This window comes from Melanotaenia boesemani, chromosome 24, assembly GCF_017639745.1.
Source record: "Melanotaenia boesemani isolate fMelBoe1 chromosome 24, fMelBoe1.pri, whole genome shotgun sequence".
NCBI classification, from domain to species: domain Eukaryota; kingdom Metazoa; phylum Chordata; class Actinopteri; order Atheriniformes; family Melanotaeniidae; genus Melanotaenia; species Melanotaenia boesemani.
Genome location: NC_055705.1, coordinates 4,598,411 through 4,620,836, shown reverse-complemented (window position 1 = coordinate 4,620,836; position 22,426 = coordinate 4,598,411). Strand labels below are relative to the sequence as shown.

Below are 22,426 nucleotides of genomic sequence, written 5' to 3'. Positions count from 1 at the left end.
AGGCAGAGTCTCTCAGATGGAAAGATGGACAGAGGTTCATCAATCGGAGATAAACTGGCTCTAGAACTGGAACAATTTTAGAAAAATGTTCCTCAGACTTTGAAGATCCACCATCTACAGTGTAGAATATCATCAGAAGATTCAGAGAATCAGAAGGAATCTCTGTGTGCATGGGACAAGGCTGGATGCTGGTGATCTTCTGAATTAAAATAGAGGAAAATGTATAGTTTCCAGCACCTTTTTCCAGGCGTGAACTGCAGCCGTTCCTGATCATTTCCGGTGATTATCAGATTTTTTGCATAAACTTTTCTGCGGTTGCTGCTCGCCTCACTGGCCTGTTCAGCCTAACACAAGTTTGTCTGGTCAGCCATGTGCCAGGATGCTTTCAATAGCATTAAAGCTCTTTTGACCCATGCATTTGTCCTTGTCCATATGTTTTCATTGCTTTGAGTTGGGAGTCACCAGTAGTGATGTTTCCGGTTTTGGTTTCTTAGCTTAGTTTGGACTTTAGGTTAGAGGAACAGCCGAAGAGCCAACGGCCCATTGCAGCTCTGGTTTGCAGTCTGTTCCCGACTTGGTTTTGGTTACATTAAACTTATTCTTTTTGTTGCTGCTTGGTGGTGGTCCCTTATATGTTATAGATCCTTTATTTTCAGCCTTGTTCTTTTATTTTTTATTTATTTTTAACCTGTCCAGCATCATAGCGAGCTGAATGATAGTCTGGTTGCTGTGTTGTGCCAAAAACATTTACTTTACCAAGGGGAGGTTTATGGATATGAGGTTCCTTTTGATAATTTGATTCATTCATTTATTTATTTGCTGTTATTTATTTACTTATATATTATTTATTTATATATATTATTATTTATTATTTATATAGTCTATGTAATGTTGCTGGACCTGATCAGAGGGGACAGAAAAAGGAGGAAGACAGCGAAAAGAAGCAAAAGTGAAAGCAGAAAGAAGAAAGAAGAGACAAAAACACAACAGACAGAAGCAACGACCTTCCATCCAAACTACAACCAGACAACCAACTGCTACACTGGTACAGAAACACACCAGAGACTTTCCTACTGCTTTCACAGAAAAACAGAGCAGACAGTCATCAAGAGTTCTCTAAATAATAACAAAAAAAAAAAAAAAACACATACCACAAACGTATCACAACAAAGCCAGGATGTATTATTAGAGGCGTTATTTTTTCTATCCTTCTGGCCAAAGCTTTGTTGATTATTTTAAGATCTACATTTAATAATGAAATTGGACGGTAACTGGATGGAAGTGTCGGGTCTTTTCCTGGTTTTAACAGAGTAATATTAGCTAGGTTCATATTTAAAGGTATTTTTTGTTTTTCCTTTATTTCTAATATATTGTAGAAAGTGGGTGCCAGCATTGTCCAGAATTCTTTGTAGAATTCTGCTGGGTAACCATCTGGATCTGGGCCATCTGGACCAGGACCATCTGGACCTGGGCCATCTGGACCTGGGCCATCTGGACCTGGGGCTTTATTGTTAGGCATATGCTGGAGAGCTTCATGTTTTCATTCTGGAAGATTGATGGTGGTGAGAGCACCAAGCATCACAAAGACCAAAATCCTTCAAGTACTGTTTAACGGTTTCTGAGCCTTTTGTTGCTCCTGTTCCAACTTTTTCCAGACATGTTGCTGCCATCAGATTCACTATCAGCTCATATTTTCCATCACATGGTGAAATGTCTCAGTTTTATCATCTGAGACGTTGCTGATCTTCTACTGGGGATAAAATAGATTCTGTTTTTATCCACATTTAACATAGCCCTGACTTAATGAAATGGGTCATATTCCATCTAGTTTATCTTGATTAGACCATAATAGGTTATTTTTAAGGCATTTTTAAAGGCTACAGTTGAAGGTAACCATGGTGACAGGAAATGAGGGTACCTTGCTGCCAGTCAGCTGAGCCAGGTAAGGCTTCAGCTCCTCTCCAATCACAGAGTAGATGGCCACCAGGCAGAAGACACTGGCCTTCCTCACGCTGCTCTCAGTGTTGTCGTAACCCTGCAGGAAAAGTCTGAGACTGAGTCCAGAAAACAGAACCACAGCAAACAAAACTGGTTTCATGGCATCCTGCAGCAGCCTGACCTGCAGCAGTCCAGGTATTACGTCGGGCAGCAGCTGGTGCAGCGGATCCTTCGCGATGCGTTCAATGGCCCTGGTTTGCATTTTGATGGCAGCCAGGTTGATGGGGTAGTCAGCCGTCTGCACGATGGGACAGAGGACCTTGATGCACTGCTCTGGGTGGATGGAGCCCGCCATCGTGGAGGCTGCCTCCTCAGCTGCCCGGACCACCTACCACAGATGAAGGACCAAACTGAAGAAATTAGCAAACAGAAGCCCTAAAACTTGACAAATTACCTCTTTGTGCGAGTCTTTGTGAGCCTCCAGTGTCTTCATGATGGTGAGCTCGGCGTAGTTCTTGAAGCGGGCCGGCTGGTTCCTCAGGATCTCCTTCATGACCCGTAAAGCCAGGGCTCGGATGGTGTGCTGGGGGGAGAAGAAACAGGTCAGGACGGCTTACAGACATGAGTCAACGCTGGTCTTTAAACATACTGAGATTCCTCACATCTTTGTCTCCAAGTGTCTCCAGGAGCAGCAGCAGCATGGTCTTAAAGTGCTCCTCCCACACCACCGGGCTGTCCTCTCGGGCCACCTTCAGCAGCTCCAACAGGGTCCCCCGACGCTCCTCGGGGCCCCTCTCTCCCGCCTGGACCTGGGAAAGCTCCTTCAGCAGCTCCCCGACCAGCTCCAGCTGCTCCACAGGACTGGCTAGAAGATCACAGCATGAGTTGAAAGATACCAGCATTTGTTTTCTGTTTCTGAGGGAAAAGCTCACATTCAAATCAACCAATAGAGAAGCAGATGGAGGAGTCACATGGTGTGTTTACCAGGAAAGGTTTTGGGGTTCAGGATCTTGTTTTCCACACATTCCTGCCGGCGGCCTGAAGAGAAAAGAGAGAAGTTAAAAGGCTTTAAAAAACACAGAATAATGAAAAAAAGCCAGAGACGACGTCCCACCGTCTCGCAGCTGCTCCGGGGCATCCTCGTACGGAGGAGCCTTGTCCCAGATGCTGTCCGTGTAGTTGTATGGGTTGTACTCTCTGAACCGCGATCCGGGGAAGGATCGGGGTGAGGGGGTGTTGAGCAGCGACGTCTTGTTGTCCAGAGCTGTGCGGCCGCCCTCCACCGGATCCGGATCTGAGGACGCTGCAATGCCGGCCTGACAGCCACATCAGAAAGAAAGGTTAAACCTCTGTAGATGGTTCCATGGAGACGCCTTCGGTAGCGGCACTACTTCCTCACCGTGCCGTCCCGCTTGCCGTCCCGCCTTAGCGGCTCCATCAGGTCCTCCTGGCTGCGGAAGCTGAAGTTCTGGATGGCCTCGGTGACGCCGCGCAGAGAGCTGTAGATCTCATCAGAGTTAAGGTTCTCGCTGTCGTACTCCATCATGCTGCAGCACCCAGGACACACACGGGTTAGAAAACAGGCCAACGAGAGCAGTGCTGCAAAGGCTTCACCGGGAGACGGCACTTCTGGCCAATGCGGTACAGAGGTTTCTGGATGTTCAGAACTCTTCACTGAGGATCTAGCATCCGGTGGAGAATCTGCTGTCAGGGCCAGATTTACTGACTGTTGCTGCTGGTCTAGTTTCACGTTTTACTGCAGTTTGACTTTCACAGCATAAATACCGGGCATCCCTACCATCACTGGTGCATCAACATGGATTATTCTTAACTTTTAATCCCTCCTAAAGTTAATACGACTGGACAGCTTGGCAGCAAAAATGTCCACACAGAAAAAAAATCTCTAAAACTTCAGAGGTGATCAAAACTACCAAACATTTAACCATGTTCAGGACTTTAACCCTTGACTCCCAGTTTAATTCTTCATTATTCATAAAAATATATATATTTTCTACATAAAAACTATCAGGGGGTGGAACTTTGGTGATAATAAGAGTCTTACAAATCTCAAAAACTATCTACAAAACTAATTTCTTGGAGTATTTTTATCTAGTCTCAGATACTCCCGCTGGTGACCTTTGTGGTTAAAAATGTCCCTAGCCTTCCGTTAAAGATGCAGTAAATAACTTTCTGACCTTAGAACTGCGTTTCTGACTCGTTTCATGACACAGTGACGTCTATTTTAAATGTTTCTGGAGTCATCGCTGCCTAGCAGCATTGCTAGCCTTCGTTAGGAGAGACCTCAGAGAAGAGAGACGAAGACGACGCTGGATTAGCCGTCGTTAGAATCAATGAGAAAATCTGGAGAAGATCTGTAGTGCATCATTCTATTTTATTCTATTCTATTTTATTCTAATCTATAGTCATTAAACAGACACTTGTCTCCAAAGCGACTTACATCTGACAGTAAGAACAACACCAGCAAGAGTTCAACCAGGAGGGGCGTCGTCATCGTTACGTGTTGGACACAGGTGCTGTCATGTAGTGCTACAGGCGGTGCTTTTTTTTCTCTATATTAGTCCTTTAAATACAAGATCAAAACATCATCATGGGTGTAAGTGCATGCAGCTTATTCAGTGCTGAGTTGAGCCAAAGAGCTGAACAAATCTTTCTAAATCATTCTGAGTAGAAGAGTTAAGCTAAGTGTGGAAATGCTCCTTAAACAACTGAGTCTTTAGCTTGCTTTTAAAAGTGGATAAGGACTCTGCAGATCGGACGGAGTTTGGTAGATCGTTCCACCACCGGGGGATAACAGAGGAGAAGAGTCTAGCTACTGATGTGGTGCCACCTTGTGGTGGGAGCACTAGGCGTCTTTCTCTAACTGTGGAGAGGGAGTGTAGCTCTGGATTCAGGGGTGGAGGTAGACCGAGTCATTCCTTAAAACTGGGAGCTGCAACGTTTTATCTGACAATACATAAAAAATACTAATGACATGAAATCAATTTTTGGCATATCCAAACCTCCAATCACCCCAATGGCCCGTCCTTTCTGACATTTATAATGTTTTTTTGTTTTTTTACTGAATAATTCAAATAATTACTCATTTTAATTTGGTTAAAATCTTGACAATTAATTAATATTTGGCAGTTTTGAAAAATTGTGAAGTTACTTAAGTGATTTAGAAATAAAGTTAAAAAAAATGTTGATGTTTGATGATTTCATAGTAGTTTTTTGTGTGTGAACATTTTTGACCCTAAGGTCACCAGAAAGAAAAGAAAAAGAAGATTTTTTTTTGTAATACAGCCACCAAATTAAAACAAAGTAGAGAAATGCCAGAGGAAGAAAGCATCTGTTAGTCCTTCCAACTTTAACTACAATAAATAAAACCAAAACGTCCTGAAGGTCTACGAAGAGCTGAAGCTAGAGTAGCTGATCTTTCACAGCCCGGATCTGAGTTTCATCAAGCCAACTATACCGTTCAATAGCCAAGCTAGCAGATTTACAAGGAACAGAAGAATCCTTTTCATCACTTCTAGCTGTGTGTTTATCCTCGGCTCTCTGAGGATTACTAGTTAATGTCAGGAACTACTCGTTACTGTCAGGAACTACTAGTTACTGTCAGGAACTACTAGTTACTGTCAGGAACTACCACTAACATAATCGTCTTTTTCTCCAAGTTGTTGCTTCAGATTCAGCTGTGAACATCCTGCAGTCCTCATTATTAAACCAGCATAAAAAGGTTCAGGTATGTTAATAATCTGCTGGTGCTGATGTGAGAGAAACAGGGAGGTGAAAGTCTTCTCAACAGCTCCCAGCTGCAGTAAATCTGACCCTTCTCTTGTATTTCAAGCTGGTGGAAGCGATGGAGGACACGTTCGTAGACATGGACCAATGGTTGTCTCATCAACCTAACATAAACATCTTGGTTCTAAATCTACCCAAGATGAAGAACACTCTGAATTCTGCTTAACTTGAAGAGCGTGAAGGGTTTGTCCATGTTTAGGAAACAGCTGGGCAGCGTGTCGGTTTTTCTGCTGGAAGACAAACGATGAAAACAGACATGGTGGAAGGTGGAGACCACGTGGGCAGATGGAGGCACAGACAGGCTGGGACACGCCACCAGAGAAGAAGAGAAAAGGGGGCGGGGTTACCTGGGGGAGTAGGCTCGCCTCGGGGCCTTGAGGGAGGAGTGGGCAGCGGGAGGAGGAGGAAGAGGGGAAGGGAAGGGTGGAGGAGGGAACTTGGAGAGCCCGTCAGCGCTCCAACCCCAGAGCCGACTGCAGCCGGCCGGGATGAAGAAGGAGAGGAGGGAGGAAGAGCAGCCCGGAGAGAAATGTGAGAAATCTGGACTCAAGCTCTCCAACCAGAGCAGAGTGTGGATGGAGATGGAGGCGTACCTGGGGGTAAGGCCACAGTTGGTGGGGGAGGTCAGTGGGCTGGTGCGGCTGCTGGGCGGGCGTGGAGGTGTCCGGTTGGCCGCCATGCTGGGAGACGCCTGCAGGTGGAGAAAACACCGGCTTTACCCTCCAGCTTGGGATTCTTCCTGCAGAGCTCCTCTAAATTCACCATCACTCAGAAAATTTCTGGTCAAAATGTCCATTTAATGAGATTAAAAGTGAAAGTTTGGTCTTTTTAATGATGCTGCTCCTTATGGCCCTCGGGGTCAGTAAAGCGTTGGATCAGATCGGTGATCAGATGTCCTACATGCTGTGGATTTAGCTAAATGTCTCGTTATAGCAGGATTTAAGTTTTTTATTTTGGTCTCGGTTTAACATGCGACATGTACGACCACAGGGAGGAACTTTACCTCCAACACAGTCCCGGCCCGTCAAGACCTGGACCTCACTGGACCTCTTCAGGTCTGCTGCGGGACAGTTTGGTCTGCATGGATTAGACCTGGTGGTCCAGCACATGTCCCCCCCCCCTGACACGGCTCATTGACCAGATCTCTGATTCTGGACAATTTAGACATTAAGACATGGATGGATCCTTCCGCTCAACCAGGATCTAACAGAGGTTTTAGTCCTGGTCCTGAAGAACAGAGAGGAACTGTTTATAGAACTAAAATCAGTCTCTTTTAATCCATCCAGATGGATCCAGAACCTCTGAGGTATTTTTTATTTTATTTTATGTCTCGTGTTAAAATTTAACAAAGACAGGTTCCTTTTTCTCAGGAATGTTTCCGGAGTGCGACTCCTGTCAGGATAATGCAGAGACCCTGATCCAGGCTTTTATCACCTGTAGAACAGGTTACTGTGAAGCTCTTCTTCCTCGTCTTCCTAAAAGACTTTAACTCTGCTGCAGCTTTTACTGAACTCAGCTGCTCGTCTGCTGATGAAGACCAGAAAGAGAGCTCATTGGCTTCCTGTGAGCCTTCCAGATGATGTTAAAATACTTTTATTAGTTTTTAAAGCTGAGTATTTATCTAACTTGCTGTTGGTTGATGGGCCTACCAGGCCCTCAGGGCGTCCGGACTGGTCTCTTCTTTATTCCTGGGTGGGGACAGAAACATGTGGAAGCATCTTTGAGTTTTATGGTCCTCACCTGTGGACCAGCCTTCCAGACCACCTGAGAGCAGCTGGGAGTGCTGGCACGTTTAAAGTTAACTTCTAGTAAAAGCCTTTAATTGTAGTTTTCATAGTGTTTTATCTACGTTAAGGTTTTTATTATTACTCTGAGTTTTTACCAGTTTATCAGTATTTACTTTTTCACCACTTCTCACATTTTTAAATAATTAGTTGTACAGATTCCATTTTAATGGTCTTTTATACCAACTTTTCCTTCTATTCTTGTAGTTTTGTATTATTTTATTTACTTATTTTGTATAATTTTCATTATTATTTTATTTATTTTTTCTTCTTTGGTTGGTTGATTCCATGACAACGTGTACTTCAGGAACATTTATGGTAGTTGTCTGAAGCTGGATTTAGGTCAGCATTAGGTCGGCAACGGCGTCACCGCTGTCAGCTCTGCATCGGTCCACTGAGGCTTGATGAGCACCACCTCCAGACCCGACATGCACCTCTGCTACGCAGCACCGTTATGTGTAAGTACTTCCTTGTGATTGTGATTGTGTCTATGTGTGAGATTTCCTGACTGCCTACCGTGCGTTAACGCCAGCGCTAGCGTACGTTAACGCCAGCGCTACCGCGCGTTAACGCCAGCGCTAGCATACGTTAACGCCAGCGCTACCGTGCGTTAACGCCAGCGCTACCGTACGCAGACTCTGGGTGACTAAACATTATGATCACATGTATATACGGTTCCTACAGGTTTTTACAAGTTTTCCCTGTGGGAAGCCTGGTATAAAAAGTCAATATGGCTGCTGTAACCTGCAGACATGTGGAACATGGCCACAACCAGCTGATGGAGATGAGGACAAGCTGTATAAATGTGTGTTACCACGTTGATGGCGCTGTTGGCGCTAGCATTCCTCAGGTGGTTGTGAAGCAGCTTGGTGGTCCCGTCCTGAAAGGTTTTGGGCAGAGCGCCCAGCAGCATGGTGAACTCTGGAGTGTTGAGCTCAAAGAGGGCGATCAGAACCACCTGGGCCGCCTGCACACACACACACACACACACACACCAGTTAACTGATAACACACCTGTATCAGGTGTCTGCCATCACCTCCACTAGAGATGGTAAAGTTAGAAAGTTGACCTGCTGTAGTCAGACTGAGCTGAAAGTGAAAACAGGCTGTTAGAGGTTACGTTAACAAGCGCTACATGCAGTTCAACCCAGCAGCAGATTCCTCTCCATCTTTTCCTCATGCAGAAGCTGCTGAACAGGAGGCGTCACCATTAGTAACCAGAACCAGATCACACTGCTGTTAGCGCTCAGTCGCCCTCACAGAATCCTCTGCTTGTTATCTGAGCTGCTCATGCTGTTCGGTGGGACTCTACCTGCTTGCACCTCTCCTCCAGGTTGCCCTCCCCAGGCAGAGAGGCCACTGTGCCGGCTCGGCCTGACAGGTCCTCCCCTGCCCAGCTGTGCAGAGTCTGAGTTTGTGGTGGACAGAATCATGACGTGAAAAGAAAAAAAAAAGAAAAGGAAATATGAACCGAAAAGAGAGGAGACCTCCTACCTTCTGGACGTCAGAGCTTTTGGGTTCGGTGGTCCAGGTGATGATGCGTGAGACGGCCAGGCGTGTCTCGCTGGAGTTGACGAAATCGGCCGGGTCCATCTGGCGGGCCAGAGCCTCGATGTAGCGCAGGATGGCCACCTTCACCTTCAGGTTGGGCGTCTGCGTCTGATCCACGATGAAGCGCATCAGGATGTTGAACTGTTGCTCGTATGAGAAGGACTCTCTGCAGGGAGATGGAGCTTTAATCCTGATTAAATGTTCCAGAGGATCCAGATCTTAGAGTCTAGATCTGAACACTTCCATCAGTCCAGTTTCTGAAGCCACATGTTAATGTAACTCTGCTCCAAACCTACTGTATTTTCAATCATACTGAATCAAACATTTGACCCTAATGCATCAAATTAAATCATCAAACCATATTAAAATGTGTTATATTGTATCAAGCTGAATATCATACCATGTATTGTATTAAACTCTGATTACATTGAATGGAATCAAACTATTCTCTAATCTCCATCACAGCGAATCATGACAGGAGGCTGTAACATCTGCCACAATAGTGGTTTAAAACCAGGTAAATACATCTGGATATGATGTGTACCGTATTTTCTAGACTATAAGTCGCTCTTTTTTCCATAGTTTGGCTGGTCCTGCGACTTATAGTCAGGTGTGACTTATATACCGCATATAATTTAACATGTTTGTAAATGTTAAATCATCTGACTGACATGAACCACGGAGTAAACATTACCGTCTACAGCGCTGTAGGCTTGTGATAACTACGGTATTTGCTGCTCCTGTAACACTGAACAAATGAACCAAAACACAAAGACAACTGAGAAAAACTGAACACAAACAAAATGCCCCCAAGAAGAAACTCCTGCTCTGCAGATAGTAAAATATGCAGCTGAAAACAGAAACCGAGCAGCAGTTGGTGGAGTTGTTCGGTGGTCCAGTGATGTGGAATGAGATGGGGAGCTTGGTGAACCTGCTAACTGCTCATTTGGTTGTTGGAGTCGCCGGCTTCTCATGCTAACTTAGCCTATTCAGCCTCCCAGGCACGCTCTTTAGGCTGTTATGAAGCTGAATGTGTTCAGGTTTCCTATATAAACGATCACTGTCACAGCAAAATAAAAGCTGCCATGCTTTCAGAATTCGAATTATGTCTCAGATGTTACACATACAAATTATATTGTATGAATGAACCCACATGAACATAAAGTCTATATTTGCACACATTTCCAGACCATAATAATTAAATGCAAATTTTATTTTGAAAAACGAACATGTGAGTCTCAACTTCCTGTTCAGTTCTACTGCTACTGCTGCTCGCTGGAGACGGTGACCGACAGTGTCCGAAATTATCTTTTTGACTCACCGGCCAAACATATTTTTTACTGGCCAGTTTATTAAATTATTTTTCACACACATACCTCTACACACATGTTATTTTCTATAATACTATGTAACATGTAACATTAACATTAAACAAAGGCAACAAGAAAAATGGTTTTATTTGATAAAGTGTTAATGTCTGAATTCATCAACTAAAACCTGATCAGACTCGTCCCTCTCTGCTCTTCTTCTGGCCTCCTGTTCTTAACAGTCCTTGTGCCACAGCATTACAGCCTTGGTGGGATCATGCTCCCTGATTTTTGCTTTTTATTTTATTGTTTAAAAAATAAACTTAACAAAAAATTGATAATAAACAAATTTAAAGCTTATTGATCTGATTCATGACAAATCAGTAATACTGAATATAAACAGCTTATCAATAATCATAAAAGCTGATTTTTAATAATAATGAACTTAAGTAATAACTGATCAATACAACAATAATAAGTATCATTATTATTATTATATTGATTAGTTAATCGGTTGACAGCTGTTCGTAGTCTCGCGGAGTCACGTCACGCCCGTTATGCAGCTCTCATCACCCTTCAGGTTGAAAACAGCTAAGTTAAGCTAACAGGCTAACATCACATCCAACAGAGTGCTGCTGTGCTGACAGCGCGGCACGCGTATGTGTGTTACCGCCTACAGTCGTCGAGCGTATGTGTGTTACCGCCTACAGTCGTCGAGCGTATGTGTGTTACCGCCTACAGTCGTCGAGCGTATGTGTGTTACCGCCTACAGTCGTCGAGCGTATGTGTGTTGCCGCCTACAGTCGTCGAGCGTATGTGTGTTGCCGCCTACAGTCGTCGAGCGTATGTGTGTTACCGCCTACAGTCGTCGAGCGTATGTGTGTTACCGCCTACAGTCCGTCGAGCGTATGTGTGTTGCCGGCCTACAGTCGTCGAGCGTATGTGTGTTGCCGCCTACAGTCGTCGAGCGTATGTGTGTTGCCGCCTACAGTCGTCGAGCGTATGTGTGTTGCCGCCTACAGTCGTCGAGCGTATGTGTGTTACCGCCTACAGTCGTCGAGCGTATGTGTGTTACCGCCTACAGTCGTCGAGCGTATGTTTGTTGCCGCCTACAGTCGTCGAGCGTATGTGTGTTGCCGCCTACAGTCGTCGAGCGTATGTGTGTTGCCGCCTACAGTCGTCGAGCGTATGTGTGTTGCCGCCTACAGTCGTCGAGCCCCTGGTTGGGGCTGTAAGCAGCTGATTTATCGTCCAGCTCACCATGCTTTCTTCTGGAAAGCTGACCGGCTCCTGGTTAAAATCTCCACATATTTACCTACTTAATTAGCCTGAGCTAAACGGTAAACAGAACTGAAACAGTGCAGCGGGTTCTCGTGTCACATGTGAGTGTTTGCGTCGTTCATACATACAGACAGCAGAGCAACATAAAGAAGAAATCCACCAAAAGGAAAACTGAAAATCATGACTAATTTGGTACAAACATTTATTCGCCATTTGGCAAATAGCCCTCTGAGATTTACTCCCCAAACGAAAAATTTACTCGCATTTGGCGCCTGCGACTGTCGATTTCAGACCCTGGTGACTAAGTGGAGTAAAGCTTGTCACCTACTCCAAGAGGAGCACTAACTTTGTTCTTGTTCTCAAGGCCATTTTAAAAAGTTTGCTTTAGTCTGGTAGCTTCATCCTCCACGAGAAGCTTCGCCTGCATGGGGTGGGATAACTGCGGGGGATGTCTGGGTCTTTATGTGCAGCACAACTGACCCGGTTCTTTCATATTTAACCTGAAACTTGGTCGGTGGCAGTGCGGGGTTGTGTAGCGGCGGTGTTGTGTCGTTAAATGCACCTCAATCAGCTGTTTATTGAGTGAATTAAGGAGACTAGTTCTTCCTCACAGTTTAAAACATCCTGGAGGAAACCCGGGTGATACGTTAACATACCGGACCTCGTTGTTCTGTGTGCTATTGTGTAGTTTAGGAACTTGCTTTTCCAGATTAACTCTTTGTTTCTTGGATTTTGTGAAATAAATTTCTAAATAAATCCAGAAGTCCAGAAAATACGGTAGTTTTTATTTCAGTATAACCTGACACGCAGCAGCTACCTGGTGACATCCAGGGCCTTCTGGACTTTGGCCTGGACGGAGCCCAGCAGGTCGGCCCCCATCTTCTTTAGCAGCTGGGTGAGCAGGACGAAGAGCCAGTCCTGCAGGTCGTCCCTGTGCAGGACGATGAAGTCCACCAGGGTTTCCAGGAACATGCTGAAGACCTGTGACAGGAGTGGGGTGAAGAGGAGGTCATGACCTGTGTTTGAGGACAGCTGACGGTTGTCAGGGTGAGTTCACACTTACTCTCTGGTGTTTGTCCACAGCAGCGAGGAGCCATGCAACAAAGAACACACTCTGTTAGCTGTTAGTTCAGACATGTGGCCAGAGAAATTGCTCACAGTATGAGCAGCTGAGGAGTCCACGGAGAGTATGCTGAGTGGAACAAACACCTTCATGGAGCTGAGGAGAGTCTCACCTTGCTGTGGGGGTCTGCGAACATCCTGGTGAAGATCTCGCAGAGTCGCTTCAGCTCCACACGGCTGGGAGAGAAACCAGCAGCAGATAGAGTCTGTCAGAACCAGACTGATGGTCACAGAGTCTACTCTCTGACCTCCTGACCCACCTCAGCATCCTCTGGCTCTTCAGCAGGTTCTGCAGGCCCAGCAGACCCTCCTTCCTCTCGGACCAGTTGGCGCTGGCGCAGTGGTTCAGCACTTCCGCCACGTCCTCCGTCTGACGTAGGAAGTGCGGCGCCACGCCGCCGTTACGCGAGCTGTACGATCGCTCCGAGCAGGCGCTTGAGGCGTCGCTGTTGGCGTCGTCATCAGAGTACATGCCCGGTGATTCGAAACGCCGCCTCACCGGCCGCCGCTGAGGGCAGGAGAACGCAGGTTTAGAGAGAGAAAGGTGGGAGGGAGTCACGGTCTACGTGGAGCATGCAGGTGACTGATGGCGAGATGGAGCAAGGTCATGTGATAAACTGTCCTGCTACTCCTCCATCAGTGTTTTAAAGCTCATGCTCAGCATGCAGAGACAGACGAGGGGTTCTACCTTATTCCTTGAGTCCCCTAAGAGCTGAAAGTTTAAGTTCAGACAGAGAAAGAGTTACTGCCCGAGCTCGGACATCAGTATCACTTCTTCTTCTCCTCATGATAAACAGGTAGAGGCGGGTTCTTACCAGAGCGTCGGCGACAGCAGCCTCCACTTTCGGTGCCGGTGTTCAGGATCCTCATGGCGTTGACGGAGGCAGAGATCCGAGCCTGGTGGGACAGCCGGTCTGAACGAGAAGACGGGGTCACATGAGGAGAGGAACATGTTCAGTGAATGCAGCACGGAGCCCTGACAGAATTCAGTGATAGCTTTAATGAGCCATGCTGACGGTATCTACCAGCTGTGCCACTGGAACTGCACGAGATGAGCTGTTTGGGTCTTTGTTCAGGAAAATTACAGAACAGATTTACAGGGCAGACAAAAGTTTGGGCACCCTGTCTCCAACTACTGACACGGTAAAATGAGCTCTGAAAGGACCCTGTGATGGACTGGGGTCCTGTCCAGGTGTACCTGCCTCTTGTCTGCTAACAGCTATACCAAGCCTGTATGGTCAATATCTGTCTTGAAGACCCTTTTTGTAGCCAAGGGTCTTTCTGTTCCTGTGTGGAGAAATTCCACAGCTCTGTGAGATTTCTTGGCGTCTTGCATGCTCTAATCTTTGGAGCTAAAGACTTTAACCTCATGTCTCCTAAATGCATCTGGCTTGTTGACATGTTCATTTCCAAACTTCTGATGCTGACTTTTCTGGTGAGGATGCAGGAGAGGTTTTCTTCTACTGACTCTCCCATGAAGACCATGCACGGCTATCGCTGCTTAATGAGCTTATCAACTCCTCCTGAAGGTTGTTTACAGTCAGACGAGGTTTTCTATTTCCAACAATCCAATGAGCAGACCTTATTTAGACATCCACCTTTCCCGTTACCTACCATTTCTTAATTACATGAGTCTTGTAGCCCTCTCCTGATTTGTGGGCCTCAACAATCTTTATTTTCAGAGTGGGAGATAACTGTTCAGAGGAACCTATGGTTGTGGATTGTTGGGACAGGATAAGAGCTTTGACACTTGCATCATCTGGATCTGCTGATGATGACTGAACAAGTCATAACGCTAGTGGACTAACTAAGATCTGAGAGCTTAAATCTCTCACAACATTGCAGGGTGCTGCTTAAAAAGAGTGTATTGCCTTTGACTTTATGTCCTTTGGAGGTCATTTTGTCTTTTTAGCTTAGCTGTTAACTGTAAGAGAAGTTTTGAGCAGGGGTGCCCAAACCTTTGCATGCCACTGTAAACCAGACCCAATCCAAAGCAAGATGGCGGCAAAGTAAAACATTTCAGCTGCAAAGTAACAGAAAATTTAAAACCTGCAAATCTGACGTGTTGATTCAAAATACAGATAAACATAAAATATGGGGAAAATAACCAGCATACTGTCCTGGACTAGAAACAAAAATAACTTTTTTATGTCATATGTCTTCATAAAAACCAGGAAGATGCTTGGTATCGCCCCCCTGCCGGTGAATTAGATGCACTGCTTCATGTGGGTCACGAGAGAGAAACGTCCATCTGCAGCTTCTGCTGATCCTGAACTCAGAAATATTTATCTGACGACGTTTCTCGCTCGGAGCACCATGCTGGGATAAACATGCATTCATGCTTCATGGGTCACCTGAGCAGCCCTCTGCAGAGGACAGGGCGCTGGTCGAACGGGACTGACGCCGGGTCGCTGGAGGATGCAAAAACCAGAAATAATTCTACCATTTTAACTGGGCTGCTTCAAGTCTGCTCGCTTCTTGTAGCAGAAAAAAATTATTATTAGAAGAAAGCATGCAGAGAAACAGGTCTGAGAGCAGAGTTTCAAGCAGAAAGGGGAGGTGGGGGATGGGAAGGAGGGTGCTGTACTCACCCAGGGGGGAAAAACCTCTAGCGGGGCTGGTGTCACGGCTGCTCTCGCGACTGGTTTCACAGCTGCAGCCCTGACTCATGCTCGGTCGAGGGATTCGACTCCGGGCTGCAGAGGCCGGCCAGACAGACAGATGGACAGACGGACAGACAGCAGTGCAGGGAGAGTTTAGCCAGCAGCACAACTGAAGCTCTGCAGAGATGTTAGTGAGGCAGCAGAGAAATTAGAGACTCTGAGGACTTTAGTAGGAGTAGTGGGAGTAGCATGAACATCACCGATAACCAAGAGTCTGGCCCATAAAGTCCAGCTGGTTTTCCATGATGGCACAGTGCCACGATTCATGGGGCTCAGGTTGTGAAAGAGTGGCTCAGGGAACAGGAAACTTCACACATGGATCGGCCACCACAGAGTCCAGACCTAAACCCCATGGAGACTCTGTGGGATGTGCTGGAAAAGGCTTTGCTCAGTGGTCAGACTCCCATCATCAGAGCCAGACCTTAGAGAAAAATTAATGCAGCACTGGATGGAAATAAATTTGGTGACATTGTAGAAGCTTCTAGAGACGACGCCACAGCTTTGGGGGAAATATTAGAGTTTGTGACTTTTGTTTTGGCCAAAATGAGTTTGAACTGTTTTTTAACAAAACATTAAAGAGAGACACTTCTAGAGACTCTTTACTTCCAAAACAATCCTCGTTAGACTTAGTAAAACATGTCAGAAGTAAAACCTTTAATGACACCGAATGCAGCATGGACCCCGAAGGGACAGTCTCCATCTGATTCAGTCATATTCGGTCGCCCTCTTCACCGGGACTGCCTTCTAGTACAGGGTCGTCCCCCCACTGTTACACCAGCGGCAGCCTGAAGCAATGCTACATGACTAAATGCAGTGAGGTGCTGCCGTGTGATTGGCTGGTTAGATATTAGCGTGAACAGGAAGTAGAACAGGTGGAGCTGATAAAATGGACTGTGGGTGTAGATTAAACCATTTTTACATATTTTCCCAGCACATTTTCTTCAGATGTTTGTAAAATAACATCTCATTTTTCTAACTGAATACATTACCTGTATTTTAACACTCATGGTTTTTCTCTAATGATGTGATCGAGTTTCACTATGAACACAAAACCTCTGATTCACGTCTGAATGACTCCTCTCCTCCTTACCCATGCCTGATCTGGTTGGACTGGTCTCACGGCTGCAGCCTTGGCTTCGATGTCCTCGAGGCTGGCTCTTGTCGTTCTGGCTGGAGGTGACGGCGGCGCCCACGGTCGGCCTGGGGATCCGGCCATAGGTGGAGCTCAACAGCCGTCCTGGAGAACCCGACCGGCTGCCAGCTGAAACACAGAAGGAAACGCTGGCATCGAGGGTCTGAACAGATTCATGAGAAAAACTGATCAGTCTACTCACGCTGAGACTGAGAGACGACTTTCCCTCGGCTCCGACCCCGGCTGTCCGTGACCGAAGGACCGGTTCCTGAACTCGTCCTCCTGGTTCGCACTCGGCCTGCCGAAGCAACACAAGAAACAACAGAAGAAAAAACCATGAAGATGGAAACCAAGAAGAGGGAAACATCTCTCATTACAGAGACTGAACATGAAGATAGTGACTGTAAGTTTGTTCAGGATGAATCAGAACATGTTCAGGCAGAAAAAACACGGATGACTCAAACGTGGAAGTGAGTTGAGGCTTTACTGTTTGTCTTCATCAGTTTACTTAAAAAACCAGACTTTCTTTCTTGTGAAACTGAAATATGAATACAGAAAGATGTTTTTATAGATAAAAGGGTAAATTGCACTGTTTGCTTAAAATATAGAGCTACATGCTACATACAATAAAACAGGACATTTAGCACTAGCTAAAAAGTATGAAATGAGCAAATAATACCCACAACTATAAACTGTACAAATGTATAAACCCACAAACAAAGCTTCTCTGGGGTTCAGCGATGGTGGATGCACCAGATTAAAGGCGAAATAAGTAGAATTGACACCTAGTGTTTCAAATCAGAACTGCAGTCAAAAGAGAAAAACACGGAGAGCGTTCTTCCCCCTCGGAGTTTCTGCAGGTTGCTGGTTTGTAAGAGGACGATTCTTTTTTATACAATCTATGGAGGACGGAGAACATAGCTCCAGCAAACATCATGATGACGAGTGAAGATGATTTAAACACAGTAAGTTGCAATGCTTTGCAATGCTAGCGCTAATTTCACGCGCTAATTTACATTAGCATAAAACAGAGTGTAAACCAAAGCTACATTAATCAACAAATACCACACAGCGGCAGTTTTCACTTAGTCTCACTTAATAAATTAATTTGATAGTAATTTCATAAGTTTATAAGGACAAACACAGTATTCACTTGGCCCAAACATCATTACATTTGTTGTTGTAAACTAACAGGCCACCAGTTTACTAATATTTCCATACAGTCACACAAATTAATTTAACCCTTTATTGGGCAAATAACCATATTTGTACACTTCATTGGACAAACAAAATGCCTCTGCATGTAAGTCCATGAAATCATAAAACCACTCTAGTTCTCCACACCAGTCATCAAAAGTCAGGCTACATCCCAGAAACTTCACTGAGATCGGTCTTCAGCATAAAAAAAACCCCAAAAACTGTTGGTACTGAAGATTTACTACTGTATAACTTGTGTTATCTTAGTATTCAAATTTTAAAGGCTTGTAATATCCTCCAATATTATACTAACACTCTTTTCTATGGTTGAAATGGAAAATTTTCAAGCATTTCAATAACTGTCCGATTAAAGATTAAGTGCCAAGAAATAAATTAGATAAAATCTTTGTAAATCAAGATAAACTTTTTGGTTAATTTGAGCTAAATTACGGTGTTTACTTGTTGAGGAGAAACTTTGCCAGCTCTGTATCAGTCTTGAAATTAATCTGGTCTCTCTTCCCCACCTTTCAAAAGATTCTCCAATACTGGTCCTCTTGTGCTAGCATTAGACGCCACTGCTGGCCGTCTGCATGTCAGCTGATGTTTTTGGTCGTTTTAGCAGGATGCCGAGGCTTTTTTAGGTTTCTCTGAAACTATTTCTGGTCTGCTTCTTTTACTAGCTTCCATACCTGCACGCTGCTGCTCATAAAACACCAAACGCTGCCTTGTTTTTGGCAACCGTGGGGAGTCGCATATGATTGGAGAAGGAACCAGGAAGTAGGAATGCGCTACACAGTGCGCCCAAGTTATTACGTCACCTAACTCTTATTTTGAAAGGAGAAAAGCTTGACCAAACATTGTTGATGTAGGAGACAGATTGTTTATAGGGGAGGTTCCTTTTATCCCTCGCAGCAAATGAGAACATTTTAAATTATTTTTACAGAAAAAATCCTAATTATTCAGCCTTTAAAGGAGAGATGCTCTGAGCACATTTTCATGTATGATAAAAAGATGGCCGGTCTGAGCTGTGACCTTGCCCACATGACTCCAACAACCAATAGAAAGTCATGAAGTTTCAGAATGAAGGAACACCTTTCATCACACTCCCCGTCTAGTACTGAACACAATACCATTATTAATTTCTAAACAAATCCAACAATCATAAGAAACAATGCAAGAAACTGTCCATGGCAAAAGCTTAGGCTGCTGATCCAGGTCAGGCCATTAGGTCCAGAGGTCAAAGACCAGGACCAGCTTTGTTCATGTAAAATGTGGACTTTTAAACAGAACTGTAAAAGGGTTATAACCTCTTGCTGGAGTCAGCTTTTCCCTTATTGTTTGTGTGATTTCTATCTTAGCTTTTAATCTGTGTGGACCAGGTTTTTTATATTGGCATCTATTCTTTCATTTATTCTTCTTTTATGGTTTTTATGCTCTTATTTATGTCCTGGCCTTAGATGGGATGAGTAGGCATGTTTTGTGTTTGTGCATTTTGTACCCCCCCCTCCAGCTAGTAAAAGATGGCCTCTCCTTTTTATTGTAAATCAAATCTACCTTCAGGTACCAGAAAAGTTACCTTGACCTTCCACAAACACCAAGAGGCTACAGGTCTTCCCTGTCTTACCAAGGGAGGGCGTAGGATCCGGGTGGGAGTGCCGAGGCCGAGCTGAATGGGGAGGACAACGGCCGGCATCCTGGTGCGGGCGTTAGCGGTGGCCGCGGCGTTGACGTCCACGTCGCTACGGGAACGCTGAAGGGAGGCGGCCGCAGGGCTCCGCGAGGAGTGGGACACTTTGGCTGCAGGAGAAGACGACATTTTCCTGAGTTACACATGCTGTGATGGCCCCGCTTACAAAATATCTGCTGACCAAATCAGAGCTGGTCTGTCAGAGGTGCTAACAGGTGTTCTCCCTCTCTGCTCCCTGGACTAAATGATGTCAAGACAGCCAACACACTGCTAGGTTTAGTACTGGCTTGTTTAAGGTCAGGAACTCAGAAAACAGGTCTGACATGGACCAGGAGCTGCTTTAATCATAGCCGAGGACCGAGACTGACTCAGCACACTGCTGGACCACGTTTAATTTTTACCCCAATAGCTACAGCATTCTTCCTGGGGTTTGTCAACATTTTAAAATAATACAGTTATTAAAATAAGATGATACTGATGAAGGTAAAAACTAATTATAATCTGGTACAGAAATATTAAAACAACAAAATGAAAACCAGAAAACAAAATGAGCCAAAAAAGGAAATAAAGTCCTCCATCCCAGCTTCAGAAGCAGTCTGCTGTCGTACGAGAATACGTTCACTAGTCAGATCCCAGAACCAGTAAGATCTCAGAACCAGTCAGATCCCAGAACCAGCGAGATCCAGAGCCAGTCAGATCCCAGAACCAATCAGATCCCAGAACCGGTCAGATCCCAGAACCGGTCAGATCCCAAAACCGGTCAGATCCAAAAACCAGTCAGATCCCAGAACCAGTCAGATCCTAGAACCAGTCAGATCCCAGAACCAGTCAGATCCCAGAACCTCAGTCAGTTTCTACCTGCTTGTTTGGTTTTATGTTCTATGATTATCATTCATACTGATTTGTGTTTCTTGGTTAAGGGTTTGGTTTCCTTCTGCTGTGTGATGTGCTGAGGGAAGGAGCTCCACTCCATCATGGCTCTTCTACCAGAATTGGATGCCACTGCTGGCCGTCTGCATGTCTGCTGATGTTTTTATGGTTGCTGGAACATAGCTCTAGGTCTGATTCACGAGAAGATGAACACGAATAACAGTACTGAATGAGGTCTGTCCATCTTTCCATTTGAGAGTGACTGTGACCAGACTTCAGCCTGCCATCAGGAAGAGGAATGTGAACAGGTTTTATGTGGACATAAAGAAGTCGGGGGATACTCACTTCTGCTGCTGCTGCCTCCAGCGCTGCTTTTCACAGACACAGGACGGCTGGAAACAGACAGAAAGCAACACTCAGACTAATCTGTACAATCAGTGGCATTCATGGTGGAATAAACATCCATCCGTTAACTGGGAGACAGATGCTGGCTGAAGGAAGAGGTGGTGAATGAGGAGGGAGGACAGAGGGATGGAGAAGGAGAAGAAAGAACCGGGTCTGAGTCAGTCTGGAGCAGGAGGAGGAGGAGGAGGATGAAGATGGGGAGGAGTCTCACTTCAGGCTCTCCTGAGACGAGGAAGAGGAGCGATCGGAGGCCGGCAGCGACATCAGACTGTCTCCAGTCCTCAGGTGGGCCTGCAGAGCCTTCTGATAGGACAACTCCAGACCCTGGAAGAGCTGCTCCGCCTCCCGGCTGAAGTGACCCTGGAAAGTCCAGTAACACCTGCAACAGCAAGAAAAGAGTGTCTTCCTCTCTGCAGCTTCACCTGTCCCAGAAAGACCAGAGGCTGTCTGCTTACTTTCTGGCCACAGAGCGAGCCTCGCATCGGCGTCGTGGACCCCTTTCTTTATGGTCTCCATCAGAACCGCTGCATGTCTGGGACAGGAGAAAAAACACACCTGCTGGGATCTTTACGTCTTATTTGTTTGGTGTAGCAGCTGTAGCTGCTCCTCCCTCCCTTCCACAACTCCGATTATTCGCTCTGTAAGCAGGGTTCATTCCCTCATCTTTGTCCACGTTCCAACATAAATAAATGTAAAATCTATCTAGCTGTTAAATGGGTCGGAGTTCTGGGAACTTTCTCATACAGACATGTAAAACACAAAGTGCTGCGAAACTGTTTCCACCTCCTGATTCAGCCGCTCCGTTAGCAGCAACGAGGTGAAGAAGCTCCAGTCGATCGCTGGACTAGGGATGGCTGTCGGACCAATTAAAATTGATTAGTCGATTATTGATGACGCCATCATGATGTCATTAATAATAAAATGAAAAAATACTTATTTCCAAAGGTAAATAGTAAAGATGTGTGAGATGTTATCTGTGTGTGTGTTCCATAAACAGGTGTTTTTTACATTGTTCTATATTTTACATTGTGTGAGCTCTACAGTTCAGCAGGTAGAGAAAGTGGATCAGCGAGATGTCGGGCTGCTATACCAGATGAACTAAACACCATGTTTAGCAACAACAAAACCAGTTATTTCCTTTTTTCTAGTCCTTTTGTTACTGAAACAACATTTCTGAAGGTTCAGTAACCGTGTTGATCTGGTTTGCTGCCTCAACTATCAGTGAAAACTCTGATAGGAACAGCTGCTAAACTTCCGAAGTGTGGGAGGTGGAGGAGAGGTGATTCTTCCTGGGTGAAACAGCAGCTAACTTCAGGGTTAGTTCCCTTCATTTCACCCAGCAGCAGCTAGCTTCAGGGTTAGCTCCCTTCACTTCACCCAGCAGCAGCTAGCTTCAGGGTTAGCTCCCTTCACTTCACCCAGCAGCAGCTAGCTTCAGGGTTAGCTCCCTTCACTTCACCCAGCAGCAGCTAGCTTCAGGGTTAGCTCCCTTCACTTCACCCAGCAGCAGCTAGCTTTAGGGTTAGCTCCCTTCACTTCAACTAGCAGCAGCTAACTTCAGGGTTAGCGCCCTTCACTTCACCCAGCAGCAGCTAGCTTTAGGGTTAGATTGCTTCACTTAACCCAGCAGCAGCTAGCTTCAGGTTAGCTCCCTTCACTTCACCCAGCAGCAGCTAGCTTTAGGG

At 45.5% G+C, this 22,426-nt stretch overlaps 1 long non-coding RNA gene and 1 pseudogene across 1 annotated transcript; one reads left to right on the top strand and one right to left on the bottom strand.

Annotated features, from left to right (window-relative positions):
* The window catches only part of LOC121635324, a 67,658-nt pseudogene that overhangs the window by 5,181 nt on the left and 40,051 nt on the right, over positions 1–22,426 (bottom strand).
* On the top strand, positions 8,508–21,781 carry LOC121635374. Its single transcript, XR_006009446.1, has 3 exons — positions 8,508–8,523; positions 15,029–15,032; positions 21,700–21,781. It is a non-coding gene; the product is annotated as an uncharacterized LOC121635374 (long non-coding RNA).